This window comes from Rosa chinensis, chromosome 7 (assembly GCF_002994745.2).
Source record: "Rosa chinensis cultivar Old Blush chromosome 7, RchiOBHm-V2, whole genome shotgun sequence".
Classification (NCBI taxonomy): domain Eukaryota; kingdom Viridiplantae; phylum Streptophyta; class Magnoliopsida; order Rosales; family Rosaceae; genus Rosa; species Rosa chinensis.
This window is the reverse complement of record NC_037094.1, coordinates 59611964-59625910: the sequence shown is the minus strand read 5'-3', so window position 1 is coordinate 59625910 and position 13947 is coordinate 59611964. Positions and strand designations below refer to the sequence as shown.

Here is a 13947-nt window from a genome sequence, read left to right as displayed (position 1 = left end):
ATCATTAGTTTTCAAATCTTTATTTTTCAAACTTCAATCCAACGTTGTAATTTTGCGAAATCATTGTGATTCGAGTTGCATGGTTTGGCTTTGCTGCAGGTACTACCTAACAAGCAGGTTAAATGAGAAAAGTGATGTTTATAGCTTTAGGATTGTGCTGTTGGAAATTATCACAAACCGACCTGTTATATCAGGAACTGTAGAGAGAATTCCCATTAGTCAATGGGTTGCTTCCATGCTTGCGCAAGGAGACATTTACAGTATTGTTGATCCAAGATTAGAGAGAATTCCCAGCTACCTTTATTATAGATTTGGTAAGAAGTTTTTGCTTACCTTTAATATAGAATCGATTATGGTGTTATAGGTACGATTTGTCCTAGAATTTGATTAGACATTTTTATTTCACATTTACATGCCTTATTTATAGGTAAGATTTCACAATTAAAAAAAAAAAAAATCAAGTTTCTCTATATCTCTATATCTAAGGTTCCATCATTGTCTCACATTTTCTCTTTCATACATTTTATCTTTTAATTAGGTATAAGTTTTATATATACATATTTGTACCTTTTGATTTATATTCTATGTTTTTTTTCCCTGCTTCATATGTCTAGGTAGATTAAATCTCTACGATACAACTTTAAATACCTACTATATAGATACAAATGAAGCAATAATGTTTGAATTTTTGTTCTAATGTTTTTTATCCTATAATGTAGGTATATAAGTATTAGACCTACATCTTAGGTATATTGAGTTTATATGAATGCATTTAGTCTTCTTTGTCTGAAAATTTTTTATTGATGAATTGTAAATTTTGGAATTTGAATTTAAAATTTAAAATTGAGCTAAAATTGTGATCTAATTAGTGAATTTGAAATTATATACCTTATTTGGTTCTAAGGGCAAATTGGACTATTAAAAAAAACAAATGGACCGCAATTAACAAGAAAATATGCGCGGACTAAATCTAATTTTTATATAACAAAAAGGACTTGAATCGAATTAACTCTAATTTTTATACACAGATATCTGTGTAAAGCATTGATACACAGATATCTGTATGTACCAAGTATCTGTATGTACCAAGTAATTTTTATACACAGATATCTGTGTAAAGCATTGATACACAGATATCTGTATGTACCAAGTAATTTTTATATACTGATATCTGTGTGAAGAATTCATACACAGATATCTGTATGTACCAAGTAATTTTTATACACAGATATCTGTGTAACAAATTTATACGCAGATATCTGTATGTACCAAGTAATTTTTATATACTGATATCTGTGTAAATAATTTAGACACAGATATCTGTAAAGAATAGCAAAATGATAATTTTTTTAATGTGCGTTTAATTGATAGGGATATCTGTTACAACGACTTTCACACTGCTATCTGTGTGAATTTAAAATAGCTACTGATATCTGTATGCAATTTTACATAGTTATCTATAGCAATTGGTATTTTCTCACAAATATCCGTGTGAATATTTGATTGACATATGAATGCGACATGTTTGCATTTCACACGGATATCAGTCTATGTTTTGTTATTAATGCACACTGATATCAGTGTGCACAGAGGAATGTGAGAAAAGGACGATATTTGTTTTAAGTTTTACACAATTATTTGTAGCAATCGCTACTTTCTCACAGACGTCCGTGTGAATATTTGATTGACATGGAAGTGACATGTTTGCATCTCACACATATATCAGTCTATATTTTGTTATTAATTCACAATGAGAGCGGGGCTAAGAATAGGGTTCGCGCTCAATATTTGAGTAGACACACGGAATTTTGTAGCAGTTAATTAAAAATTATTAATAATAATTATAATAATAATATTTATTATTTCCGTAAAAAGCCTATCATTTAGGTTTAGTTTATGACTCACTCACTACACACATCATTCCCAAAGCCTCCGTTTCTTCCAAAGTCCAAACAAACCCAAATTCCAAACTCTTCCCAAATCGATCTTTCTTCTTCCTCTCAAACTTTGTTCTCAACCTTCAACTCCTTCCATATAATTGAAATTGATTATATCACTACACACAACATTCCCAAAGGCACCGTTTCCTCCAAAGTCCAAACAAACCCATATTCCAGAGTCTTCCCAAATCGATGTTTCTTCAAGCAACGAAATAGGGTGATTCTCTCAACCTCTGTTCTCAACAAGAAAATGCTTCCATGTAATTGAAATTGATTATGTCTCCATTGAATCTGTGTCTTTCAATTGGTTGCAGGACATACGGTTCTAGGGGACCCTAGATTGTTGATCAGCGAAATTGATTCTGGAGTTAGAGGTGAGTTTTCTCTACACTATGAGTGTTAACGTTAATTTCCCTGAGAATCGTGTTTGGGTTTTTAATTCTTAAATGGTTTTCTGTTTATCTGGATGGGAAAAAAAGAAGACGCTTTTGTATTTCGGTAAATTGCCTTAATTGGGTGATGCATGTCTATTGTTTTCTCTAATCTCTGCTGCCTTTTTTCCCCATGGTCTCTGCCTCACTCCTAGGAACTTGTTCTTGGTTGCCTGTGCCTTCACACCACGGAACTTCTTCCAGGTTGTCTGTGCCTTCAACGTTCGGCAAGTAGCTGGAAGTCCAGATTTTCCACTTGTGCTTAATTGGGTGATGCATGAGTCTGAATCTCAACTAAAGGTATACTTCGGTCCAACAGCGGATACTATTTTCATAGTGTGCTCTATATAAGCTGAACTGGGTTTTTTCTTTATGCCTTTTTATCCTCTTAAATTTTGCTGAGTTTTCCCCAGGCTTGTGACTTAATGATATTCGTGTGTTCTGTTTTGTTTTGGTGATACACTAATAAAAATTATACAAATCTTTCTCTTTTTTGCCAATGCCATGTAGCTGATTCTGGTTTGATTGTTTTAATTGGGTCAGATGGCATTGATGGAAGAAAACTTGAAGATGGTGGAGCAAAGAGCAGTTCAAAGAATGGGGCAATGGATGAAAGAAGCTGGATTTTCTGGCATGGACACGTCATCACAAGCATTTGTGGAGCAGATCACACAAGGTACTTCAACTCGGCCACAAAGTAATTTACCAATTATCCCAACTCCATCTATGCAGTATGGATATCGCCCGGAAGTGCCCACAACTTTAACAAACTAATATGGTGAGTTCTGCCAATATAGATGATATGAGAGCAGCTTTTGGTTTTTGTTGTAAACTGCTCTCAACTAATCTTTAGGAGGGTTAGATGGTAAATGTAGATGGGCTAGAATAGTGATGTTCTTGGACAAGGAATCTGTTGTTGAAGGGGGAAGTCATAGTGGTCTTCCACCTTCATCAACAATTACCTTGTTTTGAATTCCAAGAACTCTTGCTTTCTGAGTTAACTCTAGAACAATATGAATTGTAGTTTGTATGAACAATTATATTTTGGAATGAAGAATTTTCTTTCCTTTGTATATATTTTCGGTAGCTCTGTTAATTTGGATCAATGGATGTGTAAAGGATTTATTAATGTGCCACAAGAGAATGCAATTTTTATTGTGGTTGAAATTTATTTTTTATTGCAGTAGGAGGATGATATATTATTGTCAGGTTGAATGCATTTTCATTCTTTCACACGGTTTCTTGGCCGTTCATCATTCACACAGATTTTTGATTCATCATTCACACAGATTTTTATAATTATAATTTTAATTGTGTAATGTGAAATATTAATGGGTCCCACTAAAAATCTCACACTGATTTTTCTATCAGTGGGGGAAGACCAAAGACCACCCCACCAGATTGAACAGACATAGCATCTGTGAGTGTAGGGTAGCCATTGGGCTTCCCATACAGATTTCAGTAGCTATTAGGTTTTATACACACTGATTAAAATCAGTGTGTATAGCTATTTTTGCTAGTAGTGATTTTTGGAATGACACTTGGACATGTGATGGACCTTTGATTCAAACTATTGTTGATACTTCTAATTAATGCCAATCTTGACACCAAAGTAAATGATGTTCGAGAGGAAGGGAATGGAATTTAAACTTTCTCAAGATGCATTTTAATGATGATATTATTTATGGAATTGTCAAAATACCTATTGGTTTGGAGGTTTGTGGTTATGATAGGATAATTTAGAATGGTACTAGTAATGGTCACTTCACTATGACATATGTTTATCATATTCTATTGCATGAAGAACACTTTGAGGAGTTCCCTTGGTATATCCTTTGGAAACTTTCTATTCCACTTAAGTTGAAGACTTTCCTTTGGCTTCTTTGTCATGGTAAGGTCCTCACTAATGTTGAAAGAAGCAAAAGGAGGTTGACCACAAATTGTTACTGCCCTGTGTGTCATGATCAACATGAGACCCTCACCTTCTCCTATATATAATGGTAGATACTTCCATATCAAGTAAGTCCAAAACTGTACCTTCTCCGTATCATTATTTTGTATTTATCTTACATATTCGATACTAATTTAGACATTGGAGGGTTATAAGCCGGTAACGCCGGTCTTCCCCTGACTTATCTCTTTATCTTGACATATCCTGAGATCGAAGGTACTCACATGTGATTCTCTAGGTAGAGACATCCCGATACCAACATAAACAATTGGTATTGCTGATTTTGAAGGGTAGTGAAAGATGCTACTTCATTGGTTTTATCATTGGAACTTAGTTGTTCATGAATAACCCTGCTATGTCCCAAAGCCAAAATTGATGGCAGCATCTTTTTGTGTTAAGACATCGACCGTCCATGAACAAACATGTTAGTCTTAATGCAAGAGATCACCATGGCCGTTCATGAATGACCATTTGTTCCTATAGTTAATAAAAGAAAATGGGTTGTTCATGAACAACCTTCTTTTGTTTTTAGAGAGTTTGCTGGATCCCTGCGAAAGAAGACAAGATCAGAGCATGGTGTATACTTGAGCTTCTCTCTTGGAGCTTGTCGTCACTTTCTACCTCGGTAGAACTTCAACCTTTTGATTGTTGTTTTATTTCTCCCCCATTTTATTCACGTTGCTACCATTTTATAGTAGTGTATGGCTGACAAGATAACTTGATAGCCCTCCCAATCTTGGTTTTTTGAAATTTGAATCAAAGTTATGAAGCTTACCACTTGTTATCTTCATGTTTTAATTGGTAAAAAATTTAATCAACTTTACAAGAGCCACTTACACTTGAATCAGTCAAAGCTAACAGACAATGTATTCTCCTTTGCTTGACGACATTTGAATTGGCATGGCTAACGACTTTTACAAGCTTATCAAATATGCGACATTGAATGAATTTCTTTTTTTTCATTTTTGTCTCAAAACAGCTATGTAAAAGTATACAATTAGCATCAATTTCTCTTATTTATTTTATTCTATATCTCAACAATTGCCCCCAAGCATCGTGCATGAAAAGACTTTGCGCATGTGAGGCTTGATGTTCCCAACTTACTGATCAGTATTTCTTGTGTTAGGTAATGCATGCTCAGGGATTTCTTTGCTCTGAGAGGGCTCCAAAGAGGCCAAGAAAAGATCTTGACTATGGTCCCGAATACCAAAGATCACTACCTTTGAACTCAATTAATCTCAATGAGTCCCTTAAGAGTCGGTCTACCTGGATTACAACTGCTAAATTGAACTCTTGCCACCTAGATTTGTCCTCATGCTGAATACGGTGTCATAAAGAATGTCCGTTATTTTGGTGCTCGGTTTGATACTGATACATTGATGAAGGTGAACAATGATGAGGAAGATGATTGCAATTTCCAGTTGGAGAAGATTTTTACCCTGCCCTTCATAGAATGCTGACGTGTAAGAAGACTGGGGTGAAGACTTTGTTTTCATTTTTCAAGGTCGGGCCGTGTTTGACCATGGCAATTTAGAATGGACATAAACTACCCTTACTAACTTTGAAGAAACACTATACAGAGTCGGTATTTTTGGTGCAGTGGCAGTTTCTCATTATCCATATTAGTATTGTTGCAATGAGTGGAGACCATTTTGTGAGTTATGGAGGCCTTTGACCAACAATTTTTCACCATGCAGACGGGGAAATGAGCATCTCTTTACATGATTTAAATGTCATTGGGGGATTGCCGATTTCAAGTGATCCATATGAATAATTTTTCCCTCCAAACAAAGATCTGGTAAGGGTTGGATCATATCCTTCCACGATTGCAAAGCTTTTGAAGATCTACACCTATCCATGCACTGATTATAAGAGCAAATATGTTTACTGGCTATGGTGCATTTCTATCAGGAGGACATAATTTACGGAGCCTATGGAGACTGTAAAAATTTCACTTTTCTGAAACTAAAGAGTTCTAAAGCATGAGCTAAAGCTTTCAAAATAGGGGAAATTAGCCGCATTCTTGGCATTCTGGCTTAGCACATTCAGGGTGTCTCTTGCACCAACAGTATTAGGTTATGTCTATCAAGGTCTTGGTGATGTGGCTACTCATCCTACAGATCCCGACTCTTCTAACTCTAGTTTTCCCATTCACTATGTCATTGGCTGGCTTGGAAAGTGTTTTTCTTATTTGTACACGTCATGCTCTGATAAAGAGTTCCTAATAGGATATCCTCGTCTGGCCAAGTATGCAGGCGTTCAAGGCAGGAGTTTGAGTATTACTGAGGCTCATATGATTTTCAAGACCAACAAATTTATCATTCATCGTCCTATTACTCTTGCTGGTGACAAATAGCCTTTTTTGCTAGATGACGACAATTGCCTAATGTGTTATTTGAGATTCTGGTCTGTATGCGTTCTACAGTGTTTCATGCGCGAGTTGGTGAGAATCTTTTCCTTGAATCCTATGATCCAAACAGGTTTGCTTGTCAGTTCGGTCTTGATGATCATCAGAGTGTTCCTTCCAACAAACTATCCTTTGGTGTTTCCAAAAGGCACCATTGTGGTGTCAAGAACCTATTGAGGGCACAGATTGTCCTATATAGAAAGAATACTACCTCTCATATATGTATCCCACGTTCTTCTAGTTCTGGACAGTGTACATGGTGATACTGCAGATGGTGGTTGAGAGCTTGTACTCCTTACTTGGGGCTGCGGGGTGTCTAAAACTTTCATGACTTTGAACCAACGCCCTATTGAAGAGTCACAACGTGTTTTCGTCGTGCAGAATTTGAGAGAAGTTCCTACTGGTTTGAACAAAAAGTTAAGTCTCGGAAGTGGAAAAGCCTCTTGGAAAGTCTTTTAGAAAGGCTCCTCAAAAAAGTCTCGTGATGAAGCTTCTTGTTCTAAGGCTAGCATGGCCCATTCCACAAATGACCTGTGGCGGTCACAATCGAGTTAGGCTCAAAAAGGTGGTTGAAGATACTATTGTTATCCAAGTGAAGTCTTCTTCAAAAGATAAGCAAGGGTTGAATATTCACAGAGTTTTGAGAATGGAAGCTTCAGATCAAGTCATTAAGAATGAACTAGTTGTGCCAACCATTTGTTTGAGTGAAGCTTCTTCAAACCAAGCTCTGTCAAAATTGTCGAACCTAGAGAGTTCTATGTCTGATTTACTTGGTTCAGAATTGCCATCCTTCAAGAAGAATTGTCTCATTGCTCAGCTTGTGGACATTTATGATGAAGTTTCTTCCTCTTTGACACCAAAGGAACTATTAGCCCATGTTCCGGACATCACATCAAGCCTTGACATGCTCTGCCCTATAATTAAACCCTGAAAGCTAGAAAGTCCCAACTCTCGAAGCATTTATGATTGCTATTGAGAAGATGCTAGAGGTGGCGGAACAAACATTAGCTACTACTGGGATCCTTGAGCAGAATAGTACCATGGACATTGAACTCAAGGAGTGTATGAAATCCAAGATAACTTTAGAGCCTCAACTTGCAAGATCTTCCAAAGAGCTTGAAGCTTTGACAGCTACATTATCTGCCATTAATAATAGATGAGCAACGAGTTCAGAAGAGGCGATCAAAATATGATGCTAAGAGACAATCTTTTGAAGACACTATGCAGGACTTCTTGAAAGAGCAAGATGAAAAAAGCCAAAAGCTTCAAGAAGACAAATCTGCATATATGGCAAAGAAACTCCCATAGATTGAGCAGGCTATGACTTCATACAAGTTGGAAACAAAGGCATAGCAGAGCTTGTTTGATTCTTTGCTCCCGCTATTCCATGGTACACCACCCCAGTAGAGACTTAAAGGCTATTTACTTAGAATTTGGTTTTGGGAAAGCAAATGTTGGAAAAGATGGCTGGATCCAATTATTACCGGACTGCCTATGTACCCTGCTAAGGGATCAAGCTAGCCGAACGTAGTTCCCCCATTTGATTTGGGAAAATGATTTGTTCTGAAAATTCCTAAATTCCTGATTATGTTGTTTCTGATTGCTTGACACAGAAGCAATTGAAAAAAAAAAAAAACAATCATCATATGCACATAAGCGCATGTATGGAGATCAAACCCTGATCCCTAATTGGGCAAAACACAAAGATAAAAGAGGCTCCAACGTACCCTATTATAGTTCAAAGTTCTATAATCGGAACAAGAAAGGCCAGGTTTTTTACAATAGATAGAATAAGCACATGATTAAGCAGATGCAGATGCCCTCATATCAGAATCTTAAGTCGATATCCACATCCACTGCCCACTCAAACATTGGCACATAACACTCGGTGTATATCTGTGTCGATAAGAAATGATCAAGTTTACTAGCACATGCTCATTATGAAATCTGAACAAGAACAATAATCGTATCTCATAACAAAATGAATTTCTTCGAAAAGATGATTAGCAAAACTCACTTTGTTAATAGGAACTTCTTTTCGCTTACACTATGCAACAGTGATCCTAGGGTCAAGATACTTGATTTTGGGCATTCCCACTGACATGCATTTCTGGTTCTCTTGGGTTCTCATATCCTGTTCCAATTTTTCAGTCATCTGAATTGTTTCTGCTATCGTCCTCTCTAACATGTATCAAATCAAAACTCACAAGGAATCATCCGCACTTGATAGAAATATTGGTTTAGAATAGCAAACAAGTTCAATTACTCTTCTGGGGTCAGGGTTCTCTTTAGTTTTCCATTAGAATTTCTCAGTGGGGGCAATCTCATTACTGCCCTGTCCAAATCTGTTTTCAGCTCTGTCAATGTGCCCTGCAAGCAAACGAAAAGAATTGGGTTGAGAGCAAGAAAGAAGCATGCATTTCAATGCTCAGAACATCGTAAACCCACACAAACAAAACGGCAAGGGAGGACACGGTTAATCACTTGGATAATACCCAGGACGGCAGGACATCAACCCAAACAATATTTTTTGAGTTAATTACTGGTTACTCCCTATAGTTTTAGGGTTTCTCATTTCAGTCCTTGACCTTCGAATTTCACCTAAAAGGTTCCTGAACTCTTAATTTCCTCCCATTTCGTTCCTGCCGTCAAGCTCCGTCCAAGTTGCTGACGTGGCATTCCTCACGAGCTGAAATGTCTAATTTACCCTCACTTAATTTTTTTTAAATTTATTTATTCTCTCTCTCTCTCTCTCTCTCTCTCTCTCTCTCTCTCTCTCTCTCTCTCTCTCTCTCTCTCTCTCTCTCTCTCTCTCTCTCTCTCTCTCTCTCTCTTCTGTTTTTCTTTTTTTCTTTTTTTCTTTTGACCTCTTCTTCTTCCATCTCTTTCCTCCTCTATTTATCTGGGTCACGTAGGTCTTTGAGGGGGAGGTGGAGAGAGCCGACTAAGGGTTTGGAGTGGAAGATTTCGAGGGTGAGGAAGGAGTCATGGAGGGAGAAGGAGAGAGGGAAAGTGAAGTGCTCAATCCAGAAGGATCGGGTGGAGCTGGAGTCGTCAGATTTGGTAGCGAGGATGAGGTCGGGGTCGACCCAGAAGACAACGTAGGGCTTGAGGTTGTCGTTCTTCCAGTTGACGTTCTTTAGGTGCTTGGCGGAGACGATCGTGAGGTCGAGATCGGGAGGCTTCGGCGACTGAGGGCAAGAGGAGGCGGCTAGGTGCTCTCTTGAAACTTAAAAACCAAATCGACGAAGAATTGAAGATTGGGTTTTTGGGTTCAAAATCAAAACGACGATACGTCGTCTCTCTCTCTCTCTCTCTCTCTCTCTCTCTCTCCCCCAACCGGTGACATTGTTGATTTGCTGGTAAGTCGAATTTCTGGGTTTTAGACTTTTAGTTGATTTGCTGCCTCTCTCATGAATCATGATTCTCACAATCTCACAATTTCTGGGTTTACACTTTTCAGTCGAAGGCTCGAACTCTTCACTCTTGGTTCGCTCTCTTTGACTCTTCCTCAAGCTGTGATTCTGTGAAGCTCGGTGACTCAAGCTTGGAGAAATTTTGGGTTCGATTTCTGGGTTCAAGCTCGGTGATTCTTCAAGCTCGATTTCTGGGTTCGAATTTCTTGAATCTCTTGTTAAGTTGCTGGATTCGATTAAGTTTCTCATTCTTAATTTTTTGATTTTGGGCTATGGTCTTTCTGGGTTCGATTAAGTTGCTGGGTTCAAGCTGTTTTGGATGACTTTGCTTACTGTATCTGTTTTGAAATATCAATATTTGGCCTCTGTATCTATTTTGGATGTGAATTGAATCAATTGATTAATTAATAACTGAATTGCATATGTTTTGGCCTCTATGAATGAGAATTGAATAGATTGATTGATTGAATTGCATATTTGCATCTGTTTTGGCCTATGTGAATGGCCTCTGGACGTTAAAGTGAATGTTGATGATGTTGTGGAGCTGGGTTCGAAGGAGGAAGAGAAGTGGAGGAGGTTAAGGGAGCAGGAAGTGAAGATGGAGAGAGCTGGGTTTGTTTTTGGAAGAAGAAGACAGAGATAAACAGAGGAGGAAGAAGAAGAGGTTAAAAAAAAAAAAACGAGAGAGAGAGAAGAAAATAAAAAAAAAATTAAAAAAAGTAAGTGAGGGTAAATTAAACATTTCAGCGCGTGAGGAATGTCACGTCAGCAATTTAACAGGCAATTTGAACGGAGCTTGACGGCAGGGACGAAATGGGAGGAAATTGAGAGTTGAAGGACTTTTTAAGTGAAATTCGAAGGTCGGGACTGAAACGACGAAACCCTATAAGTATATGGAGTAACCAATAATTAACTCATATTTTTTCCTAACCCCAGATCAGATATGCCATCACCTTCTGAAGTTTTCAAGAATGCATGGCACTTGGTGCTTCTATAAAGTTCCATACATCATCATTACCTGCAACTCACTCATGTTCTCTTTTAACCAGTACATCCGTACACCACCAGGCCTTGCGACAGTACGCTGAAAATTGCAGATAATAGCAACCTGCAAAGTGAAATACAAACAATTATGGATGACTTTCTTATTAACTATACGGGATGGACTGTCTTACCTCCCTGGTTGCCTGTCTATAAACACCTGCTTTCTCTGAAACAGCTCCAGAGGGAGTTTCTTTGTTCAACTTCCATCACGAATGAAAAAAGAAAAAGAAAAGTGAATACAACAGGAAATAGAAACATTGGAAGGGGAAGGAGGAAGAATCATTGACATCAAATCCTTCAGTGCCAAACCATAAAAGTGACACCAACATTCCAATAACAAGGACTAGATCGACAGTCACTCTAAACTCCGCATGTTCATCCCGTCTTAACCGTACTGAACATTTCACACTAACGCCTTCATAGAGCATATCGATATTGATGCTGGGATGAGGGTCATAAGGATAACTTTCTAGGATGAAGGGTCATGATGATTTACATCGATATTGACACTAGGATGAGGGTCATAAAGATTATTTTCTAGGATGAAGGGTAATGATGATTTACTTCCATCCGAGGTGAAACACTATGAATAGTGAACATAAAGGACCAAAAAGAAAAACAATATTTACACAGCAGCTGATACATAAAACATAACAGAGTGCACAAGAAGTAAAAGGTACAGATTTGGTGAAGGCCAGTACAACGTACTATTTCATCCAATGTAATGCATGCATTGTATGTACTGTACGGAATACTTTTCCTGTAAGGCCAGGCATCAGTCCCTCTAGATGTGCATTCAATTCACTGGTATTCTCCAACTTGTCAAATAGACCTTCACTACCATTCTTTCCTGAAGCAAATAGAAAAAGAGAACCATAGAGATGGCCTTTGTATCAAATTGAAAACACACACACTCACATTTCTCAGCTTATATAAAGACAAAAATGAATGAAAGACGTCCTAAATTAGAACAGTTGCCACTCACCAGCCAGGAACTCTTCAATGGCCTTGTAAACAGGAAGCTCAACGTCAACAGTAGTTTCACATCTTATTGAATCTTTAACAAGGAAGTTGAACTAATTTTGTCAAAAATAGAGGTGACCGGTTATTCTCTTGACAAAGTAAACTCTTAAACTACGTCCAATGATTTAAAATCCACAAATGCGAGATATTACCTCCAACGAGTTAGGGGGAATTGTTTTGACGTACTCTAGCTACTTTTAATTTGCAGCACTCAACAGTATCAATTTCATCATCATCCTGCCAGCAATAAAAGTAAAGCATGCACAACTGATTCTGTTGAATTCTTTGAAGGTAAATGGTTTGAATTTTCCTGTTCATACTCTCTCTCTAAAACTTGGATCCTGTTAGACCATTATGCTGACACTGGAGAGTAAACATCAAAAGTACAGTTAATATTAGCCTATACGAACATTCTGTAAAGACAGTAAGACATGAAAAACTGATTTCTATACATATAAGTGTGCTTGTTCGACTCCATAAGAATTCCTCCAACTCAGATACTAGCTAAAGTTCTTTTTTTCTTTTTTTTTAATAAATACACACACTCACACACAATCAGGTGCAAAGGATCACCGAAGTAATACCTTATCATTTCCAGCCCTCAGACAATATTTATCGACAAGAATCACAAGATAGGTAGCAACTGCCATCTGCCTCTTTTCACCATCTTCACTTGTAAAATCCTTGGCCTATGCAGCCCTGATATTTTCTATGTACTCATGCACTCAGTGTATTTCAATCAATAAGATAAGCCTCTTTTCTAAGCTATTTAAAAGTGAAAACATCACATACAACTGCCGTTTGGAAGCTTATAGACATATCAATAAGACATATCAATCAAATACCTTCAGCATCCTTGCTTTCTCATATGTCTCCTTCTCTCTTTTCATTTCAGAAATCTGAGGTTGAACACAGACAACATAAGAATATTAGCATTATATCATCCAAAGATGCAATTATATGATGCAAACATAACAAACAACTCCCATTTGGAAGCTTATATATAGACATCCATCAGAATACCATCAGCATCTTTGCTTTCTTTCTTTCTTTCTTTTTGGTCCGACATCTTTGATTTCTTATAGTTTTTCCTGGCACTTTCCATTCCAAAAATCTGAGGCATATATTGAACACAGACAACAAAAGAATATTATCACTACAATCATCAAAACACGCAATTATATGATCGCAACAGAGGATCAACTACTAGAGGATAAGTTCTTATACAGTAAAAATTTTGAGGCATGATACTATATAAAAATCAGTTTCCCCTCCTTTCACCTTTCTGAACTCTTATACGCATTCCATGGAGGCATGTTTTCAAGAAATTATATTTAAAAAGTCCAGAATATTTAACTAAATTATATTTGAGTTTGGTGAAAATAAAAAAAACAGAAATAATCTATCTTCAAAATTTTTTTAATAAAACATTGCATGGGTTAATTAAACACAAAACATTCAACTACCCCTTTATGCAAAAAGTCGTGCATTCTTTAAGCAGTCAGATTAGGCAACCTAATCTGACGTTTTCATAAGCTTGTCAAAGTAAGCTAGCAAGACCAACTGTAAATACAGAGATTTCAACCATCTTTCGCCACTTATCTGAGATAACTGAGATGTCCTGATCACTTGACTGCTCAGAAGAAAGCTAACTAGAAACCTAACTAATGAAGGAAACAAGAGAACGAAAATTTAAACCAATTCTTTTTAGTTTTCACTCTTCAAATTTCCTGTG

The 13947-nt window shown here is 37.2% G+C and overlaps 2 long non-coding RNA genes across 3 annotated transcripts; one reads left to right on the top strand and one right to left on the bottom strand.

Moving 5' to 3' along the window:
• Positions 1-1906: 1906 nt before the first annotated feature.
• On the top strand, positions 1907-3448 carry LOC112179591. Its single transcript, XR_002927813.2, has 4 exons — positions 1907-2157; positions 2255-2314; positions 2527-2671; positions 2915-3448. It is a non-coding gene; the product is annotated as an uncharacterized LOC112179591 (long non-coding RNA).
• Positions 3449-8500: 5052 nt separating this feature from the next.
• On the bottom strand, positions 8501-13286 carry LOC121050286. 2 transcript variants are annotated; one of them, XR_005802553.1, is made up of 11 exons: positions 13236-13286; positions 13058-13111; positions 12797-12921; positions 12365-12575; positions 12175-12265; positions 11898-12039; positions 11321-11389; positions 11164-11253; positions 8937-9099; positions 8747-8863; positions 8501-8625 (listed from the first exon to the last, which is right to left on the bottom strand). It is a non-coding gene; the product is annotated as an uncharacterized LOC121050286 (long non-coding RNA). The 2 variants fall into 2 exon arrangements; XR_005802552.1 differs by having other exon boundaries at positions 8747-9099.
• Between the last annotated feature and the right edge of the window lie 661 nt (positions 13287-13947).